Genomic DNA, 20,911 nt, shown 5'->3' with positions numbered 1-20,911 from the left:
TACAGATTGCCAACAAACACATTAAAAGGTGCTCAACATCACTAATTACTAGAGAAATGCTAATCAAAACTACAATGAGGTATCACCACACACTGGTCAGAATGGCCATCATCAAAAAGAAATCTACAAATAATAAGTGATGGAGACGGTGTGGAGAAAAGTGAACCCTCTTGCACTGTTGGTGGGAATGTAAATTGATATAGCCACTATGGAAAACAGTATGGAATTTCCTTAAAAAACTAAAAATACAATGATCATATGACCCAGCAATCCTGCTACTGGGCATATACCCAGAGAAAAACATAATTCAAAAAGACAGTTGCATTTGGAGTATATAGCAGCACTATTTACAATATCCAGGACATGGAAGCAACCTAAATGTCCATTGACAGATGAATGGATAAAGAAGATGTGATACATATATACAGTGGAATATACTCAGCCATAAAAAGGAACAAAATTGGGTCATGTAGAGATGTGGATGGACCTAGAGAGTGTCATACAGAGTGAAGTAAGTCAGAAAGAGAAAAACAAATATCATATATTAACGCATATATGTGGAATCTAGAAAAATTGTATAGATGATCTTTTTGCAAAGCAGAAATAGAGACACAGATGTAGACATCAGACATATGGATACCAAAGGGGAAAAGGGGGTGAGTGGGATGAATTGGAAAATTGGGATTGACATATATACACTACCAATACCAAGTAGGAAATAGATAACAAATGAGAACATATGTATAGCTCAGGGAAATCTACTCAATGCTCTGTGGTGACCTAAATGGGAAGGAAATCCAAAAAGAGGGGATATATGTGTACATATAGCTGATTCACTTTGCTGTACAGTAGAAAGTAACACAACATTGTAAAGGAACTATATTCCAATAAAAGTTAATTAACAAAAAAAAACTAGTTCTTGGTACATTGTACTTGGAATTTTTGGTAAAATTATTACAGTTATATCTTAGAAGTAGGTAATCATTTCAACCAACCAAATACCAATACTAATTGTCACTACTGAAAAGAGAAAACATATGTAGTTTAACTTACTTTTTCTTTAAATGTCTATAATCCAATCTACCTTGTTTAAATTTATTACTTGAAGATTGTTACAAACCATAAACTACTAAGACAGCAACAGCTTTAACATTAACTTTTAATGAAATAATTATTAAGAAATGCTTTCTTATTTTGAGGAGACTACATCAGACAAGACTCATATGTACTAAATATGGTAAATATTATTCCTATTCTCCTATCCTCAGTTTCCTCATCTGTAAAATAAGCTTATGAAATGATAATTAAATGTGATAATATATGTGAAATATCCTATGCAAATATCCTAAATGGTAAAACATAAAATAACTCTGGGTGTACCTATCTTTGCATCACTTCCTGGTGGGCCAACGTTACAGGCTGTATTATGTTTATCCTCTTTGCTTACCAACACATTTAGTAAGGTTTTTGAGACCAAGTAGAACACAATAGCAGCCCCTTCCCTAATCCTTGAGAAAGTTATACCATACTGTTTTGTTCATAAGACTGGAATGGTAAGTCTTCAGTTTTTTAGAAAAACAGAATAAATTTTTTTTTCAATATCCATTAGTGACCTTTTAAGCCTAGGAACTTTTTTAAACTTCCATCATTGATGTCTCAGTGTCTTAGTCCATTCAGGCTGCTATAACAAAATACCATAAACTAGGTTACTTATAAACAACAGGAATTAATGTCCATTTTGCGGGCTGAAAAATTCCAAGATTGAGGGGCTGGTAGATTCAGTGTCTGATGAGAGTCCATTTCCTGGTTCATAGAAGGCTTTTTGCTGTGTCCTCACATGGCAGAAGAGGCAAGGGAGTTCTCTGAGGTCTCTTTTAAATGGCACTAATCCCATTCATGTGGGCTCCACCCTCATGACCTAATCATCTCCCAAATGCCTCACCCTCTAACACCATTGCACTGGGGATTAGGTTTCAACATATAAATTTGGTGGGGAGGAGGGGAGAAACACAAATATTCAGTCTATATCACTCAGTATATAAAACTAAAACTGGTGCATGTACTATGCGTGTTTTTAGTCATGGGGCTCACCCTCTTAGTCCTTTGTTTGAAGAAGACCACCAAGGAGCTAAACTAACTCTTGACCAGGTTGGAGGGGTAACGGGGGAGACAGAATTTGGAAATAGCCACATAGGTGCTTGTGTCATTTAAACTGTACTAGGCTCTTTACAGCCCTTATAAAATTTAAATGTAATAATCCTGATAGTAAGACATGATTTTGGCAATTAGAAAAGAATGAGGTCAGATTTGATGATATATTTTCTCTTGTCATGAATTTGGCAAACAATAAATACAATTATAGAAGTACCAATCTTGGTTGGCATTTACAGAGGCTGTTTTTTAACAGAAAAGTAACGACAGAGTTTTATAGAATCTCTGTCTTTTTACCACTGGAATTTTATTATATTAATTCTTTTTTGTGAGTCCTGATCATTGACTCCTCATTTTCTGTTGTTAACTCTATGAGTATGACCCCCAATTTTACACTGAAAGGGCCCAAAGTAGAAATTATCAGTTTTCTAAAAGAAAGAAAATCTATCCAGCAATTCCACTTCAGGGTATATATCTGAAAAAAATTAAATTATGTCAAAAAGATATCTGCACCCCCATGTTCATTGCAGCATTATTCACAATAGCCATGACATGGGAACAACCTACGTGTCCATCAGTAGATGAATGGATAAAGAGAATGTGATGTGTGTGTGTGTATGTGTATATATATATATGTATATATATATATACATATACATATATATATATATATATATAACATATACAGTGTCTTCTACATATTTCAAGTTGCGAACTTTCAAATATGTAAACGTGCATTCACATGTCCAATCATGTAAGTTAGTTCATGTACGTGTCTGGTGTACATTGTCACGTGTGTGTATCCTCTACAAGTGGTTGTGCTTTTTGTACTTTACAGTACTGCATACAGTACGGTAGTACAGTCTCTTTATTTCAAGCCCAGGGTATCCAGAAGCAAGTGTAAAAGCAACAGTGATATAGCTGGTACTGCTAAGAAGCACCAAGAGATAATGATGGGAACAAAAGTGAAAATAATTGAGAGAGTAGAGAAAGGCAAAAGTTGGTAGACATTGCTCATTCTTATAACATGAATCGTTCAACCATCAGCAGGATTCTAAACAAAGGCAAGATCATGGAACATGTGAAGTCTGCTGTGCCAATGATGTCAACAATAATGTGGAAAAGTGAGGGAGGAGATGGAGAAACTTCTCAGTGTGTGGATGCAGGATCAGCATCAGTGTCGAGTCCTGCTTAGCTTAATGCTGTTTCAAGAGAAAGTTAAAAACCTTTATGAAGACTTGAAGAAGAAACATGAAGAAGAATCAGAGGGAACATCTTTTAATGTCAGCCATGGCTGATTTCATCAGTTCAAGGCTAGAGCCAACCTTCACAACGTAAAAGTAAGTGGCGAGGCAGCAAGTGCAGATATGGTAGCTGCCCGGAAATTTCCTGAAACCCTTCGATAAATTCTTGGTGAAGGCGTGTATTTACCCAAGCAAGTTTTTAATGTGGATGAGACAGGACTGTACTGGAAGAGGATGCCAGACCGAAGTTACATCACTAAGGAGGAAAAGTTGATGTCAGGCTATAACGTAGCAAAGGATAGGCTAACTGTATTGTTTGGTGGCAATGCTTCCAGCGATATGAAGCTGAAGCCTCTCTTAGTTTATTATTCAGAGAAACCAAGAGCCCTTAAAAAACATAGTCAAGGGCTCTCTTCCTGTTGTGTGGAAGAGTAACCTCAAAGCCTGTGTTACACAGGCCCTTTTCCAAGGCTGGTTTTTCCACCATTTTATCCTGGAGGTAGAGAAATATTGCTTGGAGGAGGAAGTCTCATTCAACATTATTTTGCTGCTCAACAGTGCTCTGGGCCACCCTCCATTCATGGACAACTTTCATCCCAACATCAAAGTAGTGCATCTGCCACCAAATACTATGTCGCTCATCCAACCTATGGGCCAGGGAGTTATAGCGACTTTCAAGAAATATTATTTATGTCACACTTTTTGTCAAGCAGTAAAGGTGAGTGACAAATCAGGAACAACCTTGCAAAAATTTTGTAAGGACTATAACATCTATGAGGCCATAAAAAACATTGACTTTGCTTGGCATGAGGTTACAGCTGTCACCATGAATGTGGCTTGGAAGAACCTTTGCCTGCAATTTGTTCATGATTTTTGTGGATTTGAGAAGGTGGATGAGGAGTCCAAAGAGGTCTTCTGCAACTTATTGATCCTCAGAGAGAAGCTGGAGCTAGATCTGCAAGAGGACGACTTCATTGAACTCCTTGCTGCGTAACACGAGGAGCTTACTAGTGAAGACCTGATGGAATTGGAGGCCCAGAGAAAGGACAAAGAGAGACAAGAGGAAAAAGAACTGAAGAACTGAAGAGATTCATGATGCAGGAAATGGCAAGGGGATTTTCTTTATTTGAGGAGGCACTGTTAGTTTTTGAGACACAGGACCCAAATGTAGAACAGTATGTGAAGCTTACAGAGCTACTACCCAGATATCACTGGATCATTTTTTCAAGAGGGTAGATAGAATCGAATCCAGCAAGGAACTAGAACCTGTGCCTTCAACGTCAGGCATAAGTGAAATTGCACCTTTCCCTCCATTTCCTATTGCTAATAATCCTTCAGCTCTACCATTTCCCACCTCCTCTCTCTCCTCCAGTCAGTAACTCTTCTTTCTTGTTCACTTGATGCCAGCCCCTGTATGTCAGCTGTTGTACTGTACTACTGTACTTCTCAAGATATTGTACTGTAAGATTAAAAATGTTTTCTTTATTTTTTATTATTTGTTTTTCATGTATCATTTGTGAGAAAATTATTATAAACCTATTACAGTACAGTACTATACAGCCGATTGTGTTGGTTGGGTACCTACACTAACTTTGTTTGACTTATGAACAAATTAGACTTACGAACATGCTCTCAGAACTCATTCATATGTAGGGGACTTACTGTATGTATGTATGTATGTATATATATATATATATATATATATATATATATATATATATATATGGATATGGATATATGGATAATATATGGCCCTAAGAAAAGAAGGAAATCCTGCCATTTGCAACAACATGGATGGATCTTGAGGACACTATGCTAAATGAAATAAGCCAGACAGATAGACAAATACTGTTTGATCTCACTTATACATAAAATCTAAAAAAACAAACAAACAAAACTCATAGAAAAAGAGATATATTTGTTCTTACCAAAGGCTGGGGGTGGAGAGAGGAGGAATTGAATGAAGGTAGTTGAGAGGTACAAACTTTCAGTTGTAAGATAAATTAATATTAGGGATGTAAAGTACACCATGATGACTATAGTTAATGCTGCTGTATGGTATATTTGAAAGTTGCTAAGGGTAAATCCTAAAAGTTCTTAACACAAGGGGAAAAAATTTGTAACTATATAAGGAGATGGATGTTTACTAAACTTACTGTGGTAATCATTTTGCAGTATTTATAATTCAGGTCATTATGTTGTACCCCTTAAACTTTTACTGTGCTATATGTAATAATATCTCAATAAAACTAAAGAAAAAGAAAAGAAAACCCTATAGCCTCAGCAAATTATGAACATGTTGGTTAGTTAAACACTTTTTTCTAACTTCATGCCAGTTTTTTTTTCCACAAATTGTTAAGTTTTGGCCAATATTCCACACAAGGAGCAGGTGAGCTCTTCCAACAATTGATGATTGTAACACACTCCATCATATTTTGAGAAATTCAGAGGTGTAGCAGAAGACTGACTATTCTTCAGCTGGTATCTACTTAGGGTTTGACTGTGGGCAGAAACCGATCATGTATGAATTTACCTAGATTCATTGTTATTAATGTACAGACTGGATATCAATTTTTTTAATTTAATTTAATTTATTATATTGAATTATAGTTTATTTACAATGTTGTTTAGTTTGTAAAGTGATCCAGTTATACATATACACATAACCATTCTTTTTTAGATTCTTTTCCCATATAGGTTATTACAAAATATTGAGTAGATTTCCCAGTGCTATACAGTAGGTCCTTATTGATTATTTTATATATAGTAGTGTGTATATGTTAACCCCACACTCCTAGTTTATCCCTCCCCCAACCTTTCCCCTTTGGAAAGGTTGTTTTCAAAGCCTGTGAGTCTATTTCTGTTTTGTAAATAAGTTCATTTGTATCATTTTTTTAGATTGAGATATGTAAAATGGTGATGGGTTTTGGCCTCCTTCTCTTTGCCTTGCACCTTAATGATTTGAAGGCAGTACTTAAGAAGTAGGAGCTATAGCCATGTACTACCATATATAAAGAGCTAAACATTCTTCTCTATTTCACTGTTTTCAGATGGATAATCGAGTGATCTTGTACCACAATCTGTCATTTCAATTCTCATCAGGTTTGTTCTGATCAACTAGACAAATGTCTCCTTCATTGTACCTGTAGTTATATGCTGGCTCAAAGACAATGACGATCCTAGGTAGCTAAGAATAGTGATAAAAAGAGTAGTTGTTGGAGGAGGTCATCGACAGGACATGACCATCAGGTTGACCGGCAAACTGGACCCAGGCAATTAGTCTCCTCACTCCCTTTCCGCCCTTGGGATGTGTGTTCCACTTGCCTTCCCCACACTAGAAGCTGCCCCAAGGACACAGTTCAGAGAGTAAAGTGTTGTTGAGGCCATATGAACAGTATAGGTGACTGAACCCAGATAAGGCTTCCATATAAACTTTAAGATTCTGGTGCACATGTGCGGGAATCTACTCAACCACCCAAGACACCCTCCTAAGTAAGTTCCCTTGCTTATTAAACATGCTACCTACCAACCTGGAGTGGTCTGCATCTTTCTTTGATGTCTCCTTGCCCTCTGTGTACAAGTACAAAGGCCAATTTACAAACAGTAGTTGGATTTTCATGTGATTTTCATAAAAAAGAGTGAGACAAAATCAATTATTCTAAGACCAAAATAATCATTTTTGACAGTGGCCTCTAATATTTAATTAGCAAGTACCTGTCAGTTCTACACATGGAATCAAATCATTCCATGTTCCAGGGTTACGTTTTACTCACTAATCTTTATCTGATTTTTATAAGAAGCTGAATTGTTTTAAATTAGTTAACCTGTGTGTATTTCACTGAAACTTTTTAGCTACCACAGACATTTGGCAATGGTTCATTTGAAAATACTTCAAAATAAACTGGTATAGTTGTGTTCTATAGAATTGGACTTTGGGAACTCAGTCACCCATGGGCATAAAAGTTCAAGTGGACCAAGAACTTTTTCTGCATAAAAACTTGTCTTACCTTTAGCCAGTACTTCAGACCACCTTAATATCAATATTAGTGGCAGGGCACTAATCTTTATTTTAACTATTCTACTCTTCCTTTGACCCATTTATCTACTTATTGTATCTAGTTGAAACTTGTCTGTTTTTTCAAGCCATGACCTCAAACACTTTTTGTACAAAGTGGGTTATAATAAAAATGATAATAATAATAATAAGAGCTACTAACAATAACAGTAAATTTATAGCTTAGACTTTTGAAAGAGGCCCCCAGAGCTTACCCAGTTTAATAGCTGAGATCCAGGATAGGCAACTTAAGGCAGGCTCAGTGAAAATCTATAATTTTGATTCTCTGTTTAATACTCTCTCCACCAATCCAGGATACCTCTTGGGTCAGGTGTCTCTGATTTTTCAGGGCAATGGTTCCTGCTATCATCCCAAAAGCTAGAACCCTTCTATCCTCTGCCAGCATATCACTGGAAACCATGAAATTAGGGATTCCCTTTCTCTCTCCCTGAAACTTTCACAAACCTGAAAATTTTCTAAACAAAATTTCTTGTTTGACATTATTCAGATAAACACTGAAGTCCACATTTGGATTTTCAAGACAATATTGGTAAAAATATTTTATAATGTAGTGAAATGTTCACACCTTATTCAGTGTTTGCAGTTGCACTTACATAGACATTAGGAATCTTGGAGTTGTTTTAAGTATTTGTAGCTGGCACGAGACAACAGGGGGAATCCAAAATTGAAGGATTAACTCTAAGAGGCCATTATCAAAAGGAAACTCCTCTTATTCTTTGATAAAGACTTCCAAAGTGGACAACAGCCAAGAAAGCTTTTGTTCCCCCACCTCCTATCAAAGATTGCATCCCTCATTTTAAAAGTCTAATGATGCTGGCCTTTTTCGGGATCCATCTGTGCTATATCTGGACTCTCTCTGCCAAAGAGACTCAGGGTCTGGTTTTGTTCAATTGTACTTTGCTCTGTGCTCTCTTTTTCTGTATCCTTTAAATGGTTATTTTGACCATAGTTCTCATCAAACAAAAGATGCCTATCTTTTATCATTTGGAGATATTGAAAGGAATGTTCCTTCTCTCCCTGCCTCTCAAAGAATTTACAGTCATTATACAACGAGAAGAGAAATTCCACAGAGACCAACTACCATAAACATGTGCAGGTTAAAGATATGTGAATGTATTTTATATTTGATATATTTAGTTTCAATATCTGAAAGGGCTCAAGTAAATTTATGATGTTCTATTGCAAGCTATGTGAATTTTATAGACTCCAGGGGAAATATATTCTAACTCTTGCTTCTTCATATCAAATATATTTTGAACAAAAGATAGCTTGCCTTCTAAAGGTACCTAGTCAGACTGAAAGTCATAGTATTTAAGCTCTATTTTGAAGTATATTTTGATGTTTCAAAATGCATTCTTTTTGCATAGGTATTTTCTGTCACAAGGGCAAACATAGATAGAAATACCATCCACAGTTTTAATATCAGTCCTAAAGTATAATGATTATGTGTTTTGAAAATGCAGCCTGCCATGACCTGGAGCTTAGGAATGGCGAAATGAGTGACCCCGGAGCTGGTGTAGTCAATTATGTTCACATGAGCTCATCCTAGGACAGGGGTGGAGATGGCAATGCCGAAGGCAAAGGGAGGAGGTAAGCAGAAGACCACAGAGATGCAGTCTCTGCTGACTGTGGTTGATCAGAAACATTGGGCATATTGCAAGGATGTTAAGGGAGCTGTCTCTGGTCAACCTGTGTGAGTTTGGACCTCATCTCCAGAAGTGTACAGATGTGTTTTCTTAAGCAAGTTGTTTAACCTCTCCAGACGTCGGTAGCTTAATCTGTAAAGTAGGAAAACAACAGTAGTCACTTCATAGCATTGTTGAGATTTAATAAGCTGATGTACATAAAGTGCTTATTCAAAGACATCCCTATAAAATAATGGTTAATAATGCAGACTCTGACTTCCGGGTAAGATGGCGGAAGAGTAAGACGCGGAGATCGCCTTCCTCCCCACGGATACACCAGAAATACAGCTACACGTGGAACAACTCCTACAGAACACCTACTGAACGCTGGCAGAAGACCCCAGACCTCCCAAAAGGCAAGAAACTCCCCACATACCTGGGTAGGGCAAAGCAGAGAGATTCCCGCACAGAGGATCGGTGCCAACCGGCACTCACCAGCCCGAGAGGCTTGTCTGGTCGCCCGCTGGGGCGCTCAGCACTGGAAGCTGAGGCTCGGGCTTCGGTCAGAGCGCAGGGAGAGGACTGGGGCTGGCGGCGAGAACTCAGCCTGAAGGGGGCTAATGCGCCACAGCTAGCCGGCAGGGAGTCCGGGAAAACTCTGGAGCTGCTGAAGAGGCAAGAGACTTTTTCTTCCCTCTTGGTTTCCTGGTGCGCGAGGAGAGGGGATTAAGAGCGCTGCTTGAAGGGGCTCCACAGACGGGCGTGAGTCTCGACTGAAAGCGCAGAGCCCAGTGACGGACGTGGGACGCTGGGGCTGCTGCTGCCACCGCCAAGAAGCCTGTGTGCGAGCGCAGGTCACTGTCCACACTGCCCTTCCGGGAGCCTGTGCAGCCCACCACTGCCGGGGTCCCGGGATCCAGGGGCGGCTTCCCTGGGAGAACGCACGGCGCGCCTCGGGCTGGTGCAACGTCACGCCGACCTCTGTCGCTGCAGACTCGCCCCGCACTCCGTGCCCCCCCTCCCGCCCGGCCTGAGTGAGCCAGAGTCCCCGAAGCGGCTGCTCCTTTAACCCTGTCCTGTCTGAGTGAAAAACAGACTCCCTCCGGCGACCTACACGCAGAGGCGGGGCCAAATCCAAAGCTGAGACCCAGGAGCTGTGAGAACATACAAGAGAAAGGGAAACCTCTCCCAGCAGCCTCAGAAGCAGCGGATTAAAGCTCCACAATCAACTTGATGTACCCTGCATCTGTGGAATACATGAATAGACAACACATCATCCCAAATTGAGGAGCCCAGAGTCAGTGCTGTGCCTCTGAGGTGGGGGAGCCAACTTCAGGACACTGGTCCACAAGAGACCTCCCAGCTCCACATAATATCAAACGGCAAAAATCTTCCAGAGATCTCCATCTCAACACCAGCACCCAGCTTCACTCAACGACCAGCAAGCTACAGTGCTGGACACCCTAAGCCAAACAACTAGCAAGACAAGAACACAATGCCACCCGTTAGCAGAGAGGCGGCCTAAAATCATAAGAAGTCCACAGACACCCCAAAACACACCACCAGACGTGGACCTGCCCACCAGAAAGACAAGATCCAGCCTCATCCACCAGAACACAGGCACTAGTCCCCTCCACCAGGAAGCCTACACAACACACTAAACCAACCTTAGCCACTGGGGACATACACAGAAAACAACGGGAACTACGAACCTGCAGCCTGCAAAAAGGAGACCCCAAACACAGTAACATAAGCAAAATGAGAAGACAGAAAAACACACAGCAGGAGAAGGAGCAAGATAAAAACACACCAGATCTAACAAATGAAGAGGTAATAGGCAGTCTACCTGAAAAAGAATTCAGAATAATTATGGTAAAGATGATCCAAGATTCTATTTCCCAGATCCAAAATCTTGGAAATAGAATAGACAAAATGCAAGAAACAGTTAACAAGGACCTAGAAGAACTAAAGATGAATCAAGCATCGATTAAAAACACAATACATGAAATAAAAAATACTCTAGATGGGATCAATAGCAGAATAACTGAGGCAGAAGAACGGATAAGTGAGGTGGAAGATAAAATAGTGGGAATAACTGATGTAGAGCAAAATAAAGAAAAAAGAATGAAAAGAACAGAGGACAGTCTTAGAGACCTCTGGGACAACATTAAACGCACCAACATTCGAATTATAGGGGTTCCAGAAGAAGAAGAGGAAAAGAAAGGGACTGAGAAAATATTTGAAGAGATTATAGTTGAAAACTTCCCCAATATGGGAAAGGAAATAGTTAATCAAGTCCAGGAGACACAGAGAGTCCCATACAGAATAAATCCAAGGAGAAATACGCCAAGACACATATTAATCAAACTGTCAAAAATTAAACACAAAGAAATCATATTAAAAGCAGCAAGGCAAAAACAACAAATAACACACAAGGGAATCCCCAACAGGATAACAGCTGATCTCTCAGCAGAAACTCTACAAGCCAGAAGGGAGTGGCAGGACATAATTAAAGTGATGAAGGAGAGAAACCTGCAACCAAGATTACTCTACCCAGCAAGGATCTCATTCAGATGTGATGGAGAAATTAAAACGTTTACAGACAAGCAAAAGCTGAGAGAGTTCAGCACCACCAAACCAGCTTTACAACAAATGCTAAAGGAACTTCTCTAGGCAAGAAACACAACAGAAGGAAAAGACCTACAATAACGAACCCAAAACAATTAAGAAAATGGGAATAGGAACATACATATCAATAATTACCTTAAATGTAAATGGACTAAATGCTCCCACCAAAAGATACAGATTGGCTGAATGGATACAAAAACAAGACCCATATATCTGCTGTCTACAAGAGACCCACTTCAGACCTAGAGACACATACAGACTGAAAGTAAGGGGATGGAAAAAGATATTCCATGCAAATGGAAACCAAAAGAAAGCTGGAGTAGCAATTCTCATATCAGACAAAATAGACTTTAAAATAAAGACTACTAGAAGAGACAAAGAAGGACACTACATAATGATCAAGGGATCGATCCAAGAAGAAGATATAGCAATTGTAAATATTTATGCACCCAACATAGGAGCACCTCAATACATAAGGCAAATACTAACAGCCATAAAAGGAGAAATCGACAGTAACACAATCATACTAGGGGACTTTAACACCCCACTTTCACCAATGGACAGATCATCCAAAATGAAAATAAATAAGGAAACACAAGCTTTAAATGATACATTAAACAAGATGGACTTAGTTGATATTTCTAGGACATTCCATCCAAAAACAACAGAATACACAGTTTTCTCAAGTGCTCATGGAACATTCTCCAGGATAGATCATATCTTGGGTCACAAATCAAGCCTTGGTAAATTTAAGAAAATTGAAATTGTATCAAGTATCTTTTCCGACCACAATGCTATGAGACTAGATATCAATTACAGGAAAAGAGCTGTAAAAAATACAAACACATGGAGGCTAAACAATACACTACTTAATAACAAAGTGATGACTGAAGAAATCAAAGAGGAAATTAAAAAATACCTAGAAACAAATGACAATGGAGACACGACGACCCAAAACCTATGGGATGCAGCAAAAGCAGTTCTAAGAGGGAAGTTTATAGCAATACAATCCCACCTTAAGAAACAGGAAACATCTCGAATAAACAACCTAACCTTGCACCTAAAGCAATTAGAGAAAGAAGAACAAAAACATCCCAAAGTTAGCAGAAGGAAAGAAATCATAAAAATCAGATCAGAAATAAATGAAAAAGAAATGAAGGAAATGATAGCAAAGATCAATAAAACTAAAAGCTGGTTCTTTGTGAAGATAAACAAAATTGATAAACCATTAGCCAGACTCATCAAGAAAAAAAGGGAGAAGACTCAAATCAATAGAATTAGAAATGAAAAAGGAGAAGTAACAACTGACGCTGCAGAAATACAAAAGATCATGAGAGATTACTATAAGCAACTCTATGCCAATAAAATGGAGAACCTGGAAGAAATGGACAAATTCTTAGAAATGCACAACCTGCCGAGACTGAATCAGGAAGAAATAGAAAATATGAACAGACCAATCACAAGCACTGAAATTGAAACTGTGATAAAAAATCTTCCAACAAACAAAAGCCCAGGACCAGATGGCTTCACAGGCGAATTCTATCGAGCATTTAGAGAAGAGCTAACACCTATCCTTCTGAAACTCTTCCAAAATATAGCAGAGGGAGGAACACTCCCAAACTCATTCTACGAGGCCACCATCACCTTGATACCAAAACCAGGCAAGGATGTCACAAAGAAAGAAAACTACAGGCCAATATCACTGATGAACATAGATGCAAAAATCCTCAACAAAATACTAGCAAACAGAATCCAACAGCACATTAAAAGGATCATACACCATGAGCAAGTGGGGTTTATTCCAGGAATGCAAGGATTCTTCAATATACGCAAATCAATCAACGTGATACACCATATTAACAAATTGAAGGAGAAACACCATATGATCATCTCAATAGATGCAGAGAAAGCTTTCGACAAAATTCAACACCCATTTATGATAAAAACCCTGCAGAAAGTAGGCATAGAGGGAACTTTCCTCAACATAATAAAGGCCATATATGACAAACCCACAGCCAGCATTGTCCTCAATGGTGAAAAACTGAAACCATTTCCACTAAGATCAGGAACAAGACAAGGTTGCCCACTCTCACCACTCTTATTCAACCTAGTTTTGGAAGTTTTAGCCACAGCAATCAGAGAAGAAAAGGAAATAAAGGGAATCCAAATTGGAAAAGAAGAAGTAAAGCTGTCACTGTTTGCAGATGACATGATACTATACATAGAGAATCCTAAAGATGCTACCAGAAAACTACTAGAGCTAATCAATGAATTTGGTAAAGTTGCAGGATACAAAATTAATGCACAGAAATCTCTGGCATTCCTATATACTGATGATGAAAAATCTGAAAGTGAAATCAAGGAAACACTCCCATTTACCATTGCAAGAAAAAGAATAAAATATCTAGGAATAAACCTACCTAAGGACACAAAAGACCTGTATGCAGAAAATTATAAGACACTGATGAAAGAAATTAAAGATGATACAAATAGATGGAGAGATGTACCATGTTCTTGGATTGGAAGAATCAACATTGTGAAAATGACTCTACTACCCAAAGCAATCTACAGATTCAATGCAATCCCTATCAAACTACCACTGGCATTTTTCACAGAACTAAAACAAAAACTTTCACAATTTGTATGGAAACACAAAAGACCCCGAATAGCCAAAGCTATCTTGAGAACGAAAAGTGGAACTGGAGAAATCAGGCTCCCTGACTTCAGACTATACTACAAAGCTACAGTAATCAAGACAGTATGGTACTGGCACAAAAACAGAAAGATAGATCAATGGAACAGGATAGAAAGCCCAGAGTTAAACCCACGGACATATGGTCACCTTATCTTTGATAAAGGAGGCAGGAATGTACAGTGGAGAAAGGACAGTCTCTTCAATAAGTGGTGCTGGGAAAACTGGATAGGGACATGTAAAAGTATGAGATTAGATCACTCCCTAACACCATACACAAAAATAAGCTCAAAGTGGATTAAAGACCTAAATGTAAGGCCAGACACTATCAAACTCTTAGAGGAAAACATAGGCAGAACACTGTATGACATAAATCACAGCAAGATCCTTTTTGACCCACCTCCTAGAGAAATGGAAATAAAGACAAAAATAAACACATGGGACCTAATGAAACTTCAAAGCTTTTGCACAGCAAAGGAAACCATAAACAAGACCAAAAGACAACCCTCAGAATGGGAGAAAATATTTGCAAATGAAGCAACTGACAAAGGATTAATCTCCAAAATTTATAAGCAGCACATGCAGCTCAATAACAAAAAAACAAGCAACCCAATCCCAAAATGGGCAGAAGACCTAAATAGACATTTCTCCACAGAAGATATACAGACTGCCAACAAACACATGAAAGGATGCTCAACATCTTTACTCATTAGAGAAATGCAAATCAAAACCACGATTAGATATCATCTCACACCAGTCAGAATGGCCATCATCAAAAAATCTAGAAACAATAAATGCTGGAGAGGGTGTGGAAAAAAGAGAACACTCTTGCACTGCTGGTGGGAATGTGAATTGGTACAGCTGCTATGGAGAACGGTATGGAGGTTCCTTAAAAAACTACAAATAGAACTACCATATGACCCAGCAATCCCACTACTAGGCATATACCCTGAGAAAACCATAATTCAAAAAGAGACATGTACCAAAATGTTCATAGCAGCCCTATTTACAATAGCCCGGAGATGGAAACAACCTAAGTGTCCATCATCGGATGAATGGATAAAGAAGATGTGGCACATATATACAATGGAATATTACTCAGCCATAAAAAGAAATGAAATTGAGCTATTTGTAATGAGGTGGATAGACCTAGAGTCTTACTTCACAGAGTGAAGTAAGTCAGAAAGAGAAAGACAAATACCGTATGCTAACACATATATATGGAATTTAAGAAAAAAAGTCATGAAGAACATAGGGGTAAGACAGGAATAAAGACACAGACCTACTAGAGAATGGACTTGAGGATATGGGGAGGGGGAAGGGTAAGCTGTGACAAAGTGAAAGAGCGGCATGGACATATATACACTACCAAATGTAAGGTAGATAGCTAGTGGGAAGCAACCGCATAGCACAGGGAGGTCAGCTCGGTGCTTTGTGACCGCCTGGAGGGGTGGGATAGGGAGGGTGGGAGGGAGACGCAAAAGGGAGGGGATATGGAAACATATGTATATGTATAACTGATTAAATTTGTTATAAAGCAAAAAATAAAAAATAAATAAATAAATAAATAAATTTAAATAAATAAATAAATAAATAAAAGAGGAAACACTAAGGAACATATCAAAGAAACTTCCCTGTTGCCTAGGGTACTCTAAGCCCTGAATAAGAATTCAGTCTGAGAGAGAGATCAGCTCAGTGCTTTGTAACCACCTAGAGGGGTGGCATAGGGAGGGTGGGACGGAGGGAGATGCAAGAGGGAAGAGATATGGGAACATATGTATATGTATAACTGATTCACTTTGTTATAAAGCAGAAACTAACACACCATTGTAAAGCAATTACACTCCAATAAAGATGTTTAAAAAATTAATAAAGTAAATTAAAAATAGATTAAAAAAAATAATGCAGACTCTAACCTCAGTGTAAAGTTTAAACATAAACACGTCACATACTTTCTGTGTAATTCTCTTTTAGTCTCAGTTTCCTCTTCGGGAATATGGAGATAATAAATACTAGGAGCATTGTTGTGCGGATTACATTAGTTAATTCATACGCTTATAGAAGTGCCTAATGCATGATAAATGCTCAAAAATATTAGCTGTTATTATTAGAGTTCCTAAAAATGTTACTTGGAAACATCCAGGGCCAAAGAAACAGTATTTACTTTCAATTTTTTCCTTATCTAGTTCCCCCAGCAAAAGGAGAGAAATATTCTCCCCTTATTTCTCTTCTGTTCTAAACCCATTTGTTTTTCTCCCAGGAGAAAGGAGGTGTACTTGTTTGGCTGTGGAAAATGGGGAGGGGTGCACATTAGGCTTGCATCTCGACTCATCCTGACCCATCTATCAATACCTCCAGGATGGGGTGTGCATTGCCCTGCAATCTGTGAAATCAGATGGCTTCAGGCACATGCTTTTTCCTGAGTGGAATCATGAAGGACTCTCCTTTGCCTGGCCTGAATTTAAGAGGTCTTAGACTTGCATCTTTATTCATGGACTCAACAGGTGTGGCCTCCACTGCTAGTGAGCAGTCATCTGTGGCTCGGCACTTGACAAAGGTGATTTTACTGGAGGATGAATCTTATTGAATATTACAACTAAGAACTCTATTGTCTGTCAGTGGATAGGGTTTGAGGTACAGCCAGGTGTACCAGTCCTGAGATGAAACAATGCTGCATTGTATGTTATCAGTTTCATAAGGCATATGCTTGCTGTCAATAATGTTTATTCTTTAAAAAATACATATGTTTGACAATACAGTTCTTTGATTTGTGGCATATTAAGCCCATGAACTCACAGATTCAGTTTTATCAACATGATGATCATCTTACACGAATGTTAGCCTTTCTCACTCATCACCCAAGGACATCCTGAAACAGCAAGTCTGAATATGTGTAAGGAGGGACTGAGGTGGATCAAATCAGGAGAGAGGGAGGGGTGCAGAAAGTGACGTAGAGCTAGATTTAGGTAGAAAATAATTTCCTAAAAAACTTTTACTCTTATTGAGGCTCATAATCCATAAAATTTGACCCTATTTCCAGAGAAAAAGTATCCATGATCTTGTGAATTTGGGTGTCTGTAAAATTTTTCCCAAGCTTCTCAGCAGCAAAATTTGTTCTTTGGCCAATTGTAACTGCTATTTTGCCAGGGTAAGAGAACTTTCCATTATCTACTTTACTGCATGTCTTTCCAGGGTAGGAATGCAGCACAGGACTCTTTACATTAACTGAGAAATCAGATGGTAAAAGAATCACTTTGGCCATTCTCTGTGTGAATATTTTTTGATGATAAAATAAGTAATTCCATATGTAGATGAATTGTTAGTATTCAATTCCTATTTCTCTTGTAATGTCCTTGGTCTTTTGTCTTTTGAATCAATTAGGTCAGTCTCAGGAGAATAAAAAAAGAAAAAGAAAGAAAGAGAAACAGACCACAGTTTAAGTCAAAACACGATAATACTGTCCCCTCAACATATGGTGTTTACAGATCTTAAAAACAGAATCAGAATGAATGTTTCAGATTAGAAGGGATTTTTCCACATCAGGAGTGGTTTTAATTTGTAAGCTTTTTAAATCTTTGGTCTTGGAGTAGTTCTTACTACAGTCAATAAACTGGTTAGTGAAATGAAGGTAAAATATTATAATTATTTCATTAAATAAGATTTGTATGTCCTTATTATAGGCAAATAATTGTTTACATGTAATAATTGCATATAACAATTGTTTGGCTGTGGAAAATAATTCAAATAATTGCATATAATTGTTTTTTATTTCATAAGTACATAAATATCCTCCATATATATATTCCACACCTCTTTTAAGACACAATGTGATGTGAGAAGTTGTGAAATAGAGCCAGCTAGAAAATATTTGCTCTGAGCCACAGCAACATGGCTTTTTTTTTAACATCTTTATTGCAGTATAATTGATTTACATAGTGTGTTAGTTTCTGCTTTATAGAAAAAGAATCAGTTATACACACACACACACACACATATATATATATATGTATATATATATATATCCTCATATCTCTTCCCTCTTGCGTCTCCCTCCTTCCACCATCCCTATCCCATCCTTCTAGGTGGTCACAAAGAACCGAGTTGATCTCCCTGTGCTATGCGGCTGTTTCCCACTAGCTATCTATTTTACGTTTGGTCGTGTATATATGTCCATGCCACTCTCTCACTTTGTCCCAGTTTACTCTTCCCCCTCCCCATATCCTCAAGTCCATTCTCTAGTAGGTCTGTGTCTTTATTCCTGTCTTGCACCTAGGTTCTTCATGACCTTTTTTTTTTTTTAGATTCCATATATCTGTGTTAGCATATGGAATTTGTTTCTCTCTTTCTGACTTGACTTACTTCACTGTGTATGACAGACTCTACATCCATCCACCTCACTACAAATAACTCAATTTTGTTTCTTTTTATGGTTGAGTAACATTCCATTGTATATATGTGCCACATCTTCTTTATCCATTCATCTGTCGATGGACACTTAGGTGGCTTCCATGTCATGGCTACTGTAAATAGAGTTGCAATGAACATATTGGTACATGATACTTTTTGAATTATGATTTTCTCAGAGTATATGCCCAGTAGTGGGATCGCTGGGTCGTATGGTAGTTCTATTTTTCGTTTTCTAAGGAACAACCATAGTGTTTTCCATAGTAGCTTTATCAATTTACATTCCCACCAACACTGCAGGAGGGTTCCCTTTTTTCCACACCCTCTCCAGCATTTATTGTTTGTAGATTTTTTGATGATGGCCATTCTGACCGGTGTGAGATGATATCTCATTGTAGTTTTGATTTACATTTCTCTAATGATTAATGATGTTGAGCATGCTTTCATGTGTTTGTTGGCGATCAGTATATCTTCTTTGGAGAAATGTCTATTTAGGTCTTCTGTCCATTTTTGGATTGGGTTGTTGGTTTTTTTTTTTTTTGATATTGAACTGCATGAGCTGCTTGTAATTTTGGAGATTAATCCTTTGTCAGTTGCTTCATTTGCAAATATTTTCTCCCATTCTGAGGGTTGTCTCTTCATCTTGTTTATGGTTTCCTTTGCTGTGCAAAAGCTTTTAAGTTTCATTAGCTCTCATTTGGTTATTTTTGTTTTTATTTCCATTACTCTACAAGGTGGATCAAAAAAGACCTTGCTGTGATTTATGTCATAGAGTGTTCTGCCTATGTTTTCCTCTAAGAGTTTGATAGTGTCTGGACTTACATTTAGGTCTTTAATCCATTTTGAGTTTATTTTTGTGTATGGTGTTAGGGAGTGTTCTAATTTCATTCTTTTACATGTAGCTGTCTACTTTTCCCAGCACCACTTGTTGAAGAGGCTGTCTTTTCTCCACTGTATGTTCTTGACTCCTTTATCAAAGATAAGGTGACCATATGTGTGTGGGTTTATCTCTGGGCTCTCTAACCTCTTCCATTGATCTATATTTCCGTTTTTGTCCCAGAACTATACTCTCTTGATTACTGTAGCTGTGTAGTAGAGTCTGAAGTCAGGGAGTCTGATTCCTCCAGTTCTGTTTTTCATTCTTAACATTGCTTTGGCTATTCGGTGTCTTGTGTTTCCATACAAATTGTGAATTTTTTTGTTCTAGTCCTGTGAAAAATGCCAGTGGTAGTTTGATAGGGATTGCATTGAATCTGTAGATTGCTTTGCATAGTATAATCATTTTCACAATATTGATTCTTCCAATCCAAGATCATGGTATATCTCTCCATCTATTTGTATCATCTTTAATTTCTTTCATCAGTGTCTTATAGTTTTCTGCATACAGGTCTTTTGTCTCCATAGGTAGGTATATTCCTAGATATTTTACTTCTTTTTGTTGCAGTGGTAAATGGGACTGTTTCCTTAATTTCTCTTTCAGATTTTTCATCATTAGTGAATAGGGATGCAGGAGATTTCTGTGCATTAATTTTGTATCCTGCTACTTTACCAAATTCATTGATTAGCTCTAGTAGTTTTCTGGTAGCATCATTAGGATTCTCTATGTATATTATCATGTCACATGCAAAAAGTGACAGCTTTACTTCCTCTTTTCCCATTTGGATTCCTTTTATTTCTTTTTCTTCATGATTGCTGTGGCTCAAGCTTCCAAAAGTATGTTGAGTAATAGTGTTGAGAATGGGCAGCCTTGTCTTGTTCCTGATCATAGTGGAAATAGTTTCAGTTTTTCACCATTGAGGATGATGTTGGCTGTGGGTTTGTCATATGTGGCCTTTATTATGTTGAGGAAAGTTCCCTCTATGCCTACTTTCTGCAGGGTTTTTATCATAAATGGGTGTTGAATTTTGTCAAAAGCTTTCTCTGCATCAATTGAGATGATCATATGGTCTTTCTCCTTCAGTTTGTTAATATGGTGTATCACATTGATTGATTTGCATATATTGAAGAATCCTTGCATTCCTGGGATAAACCTCACTTGATCATGGTGTATGATCTTTTTAATGTGGTGTTGGATTCTGTTTGGTAGTATTTT

This window comes from Mesoplodon mirus (genome assembly GCF_964341445.2).
Source record: "Mesoplodon mirus genome assembly, chromosome: 16".
Lineage (NCBI taxonomy): Eukaryota > Metazoa > Chordata > Mammalia > Artiodactyla > Ziphiidae > Mesoplodon > Mesoplodon mirus.
The sequence above is the reverse complement of the archived record's forward strand: the minus strand, read 5'-3'. Positions refer to the sequence as shown.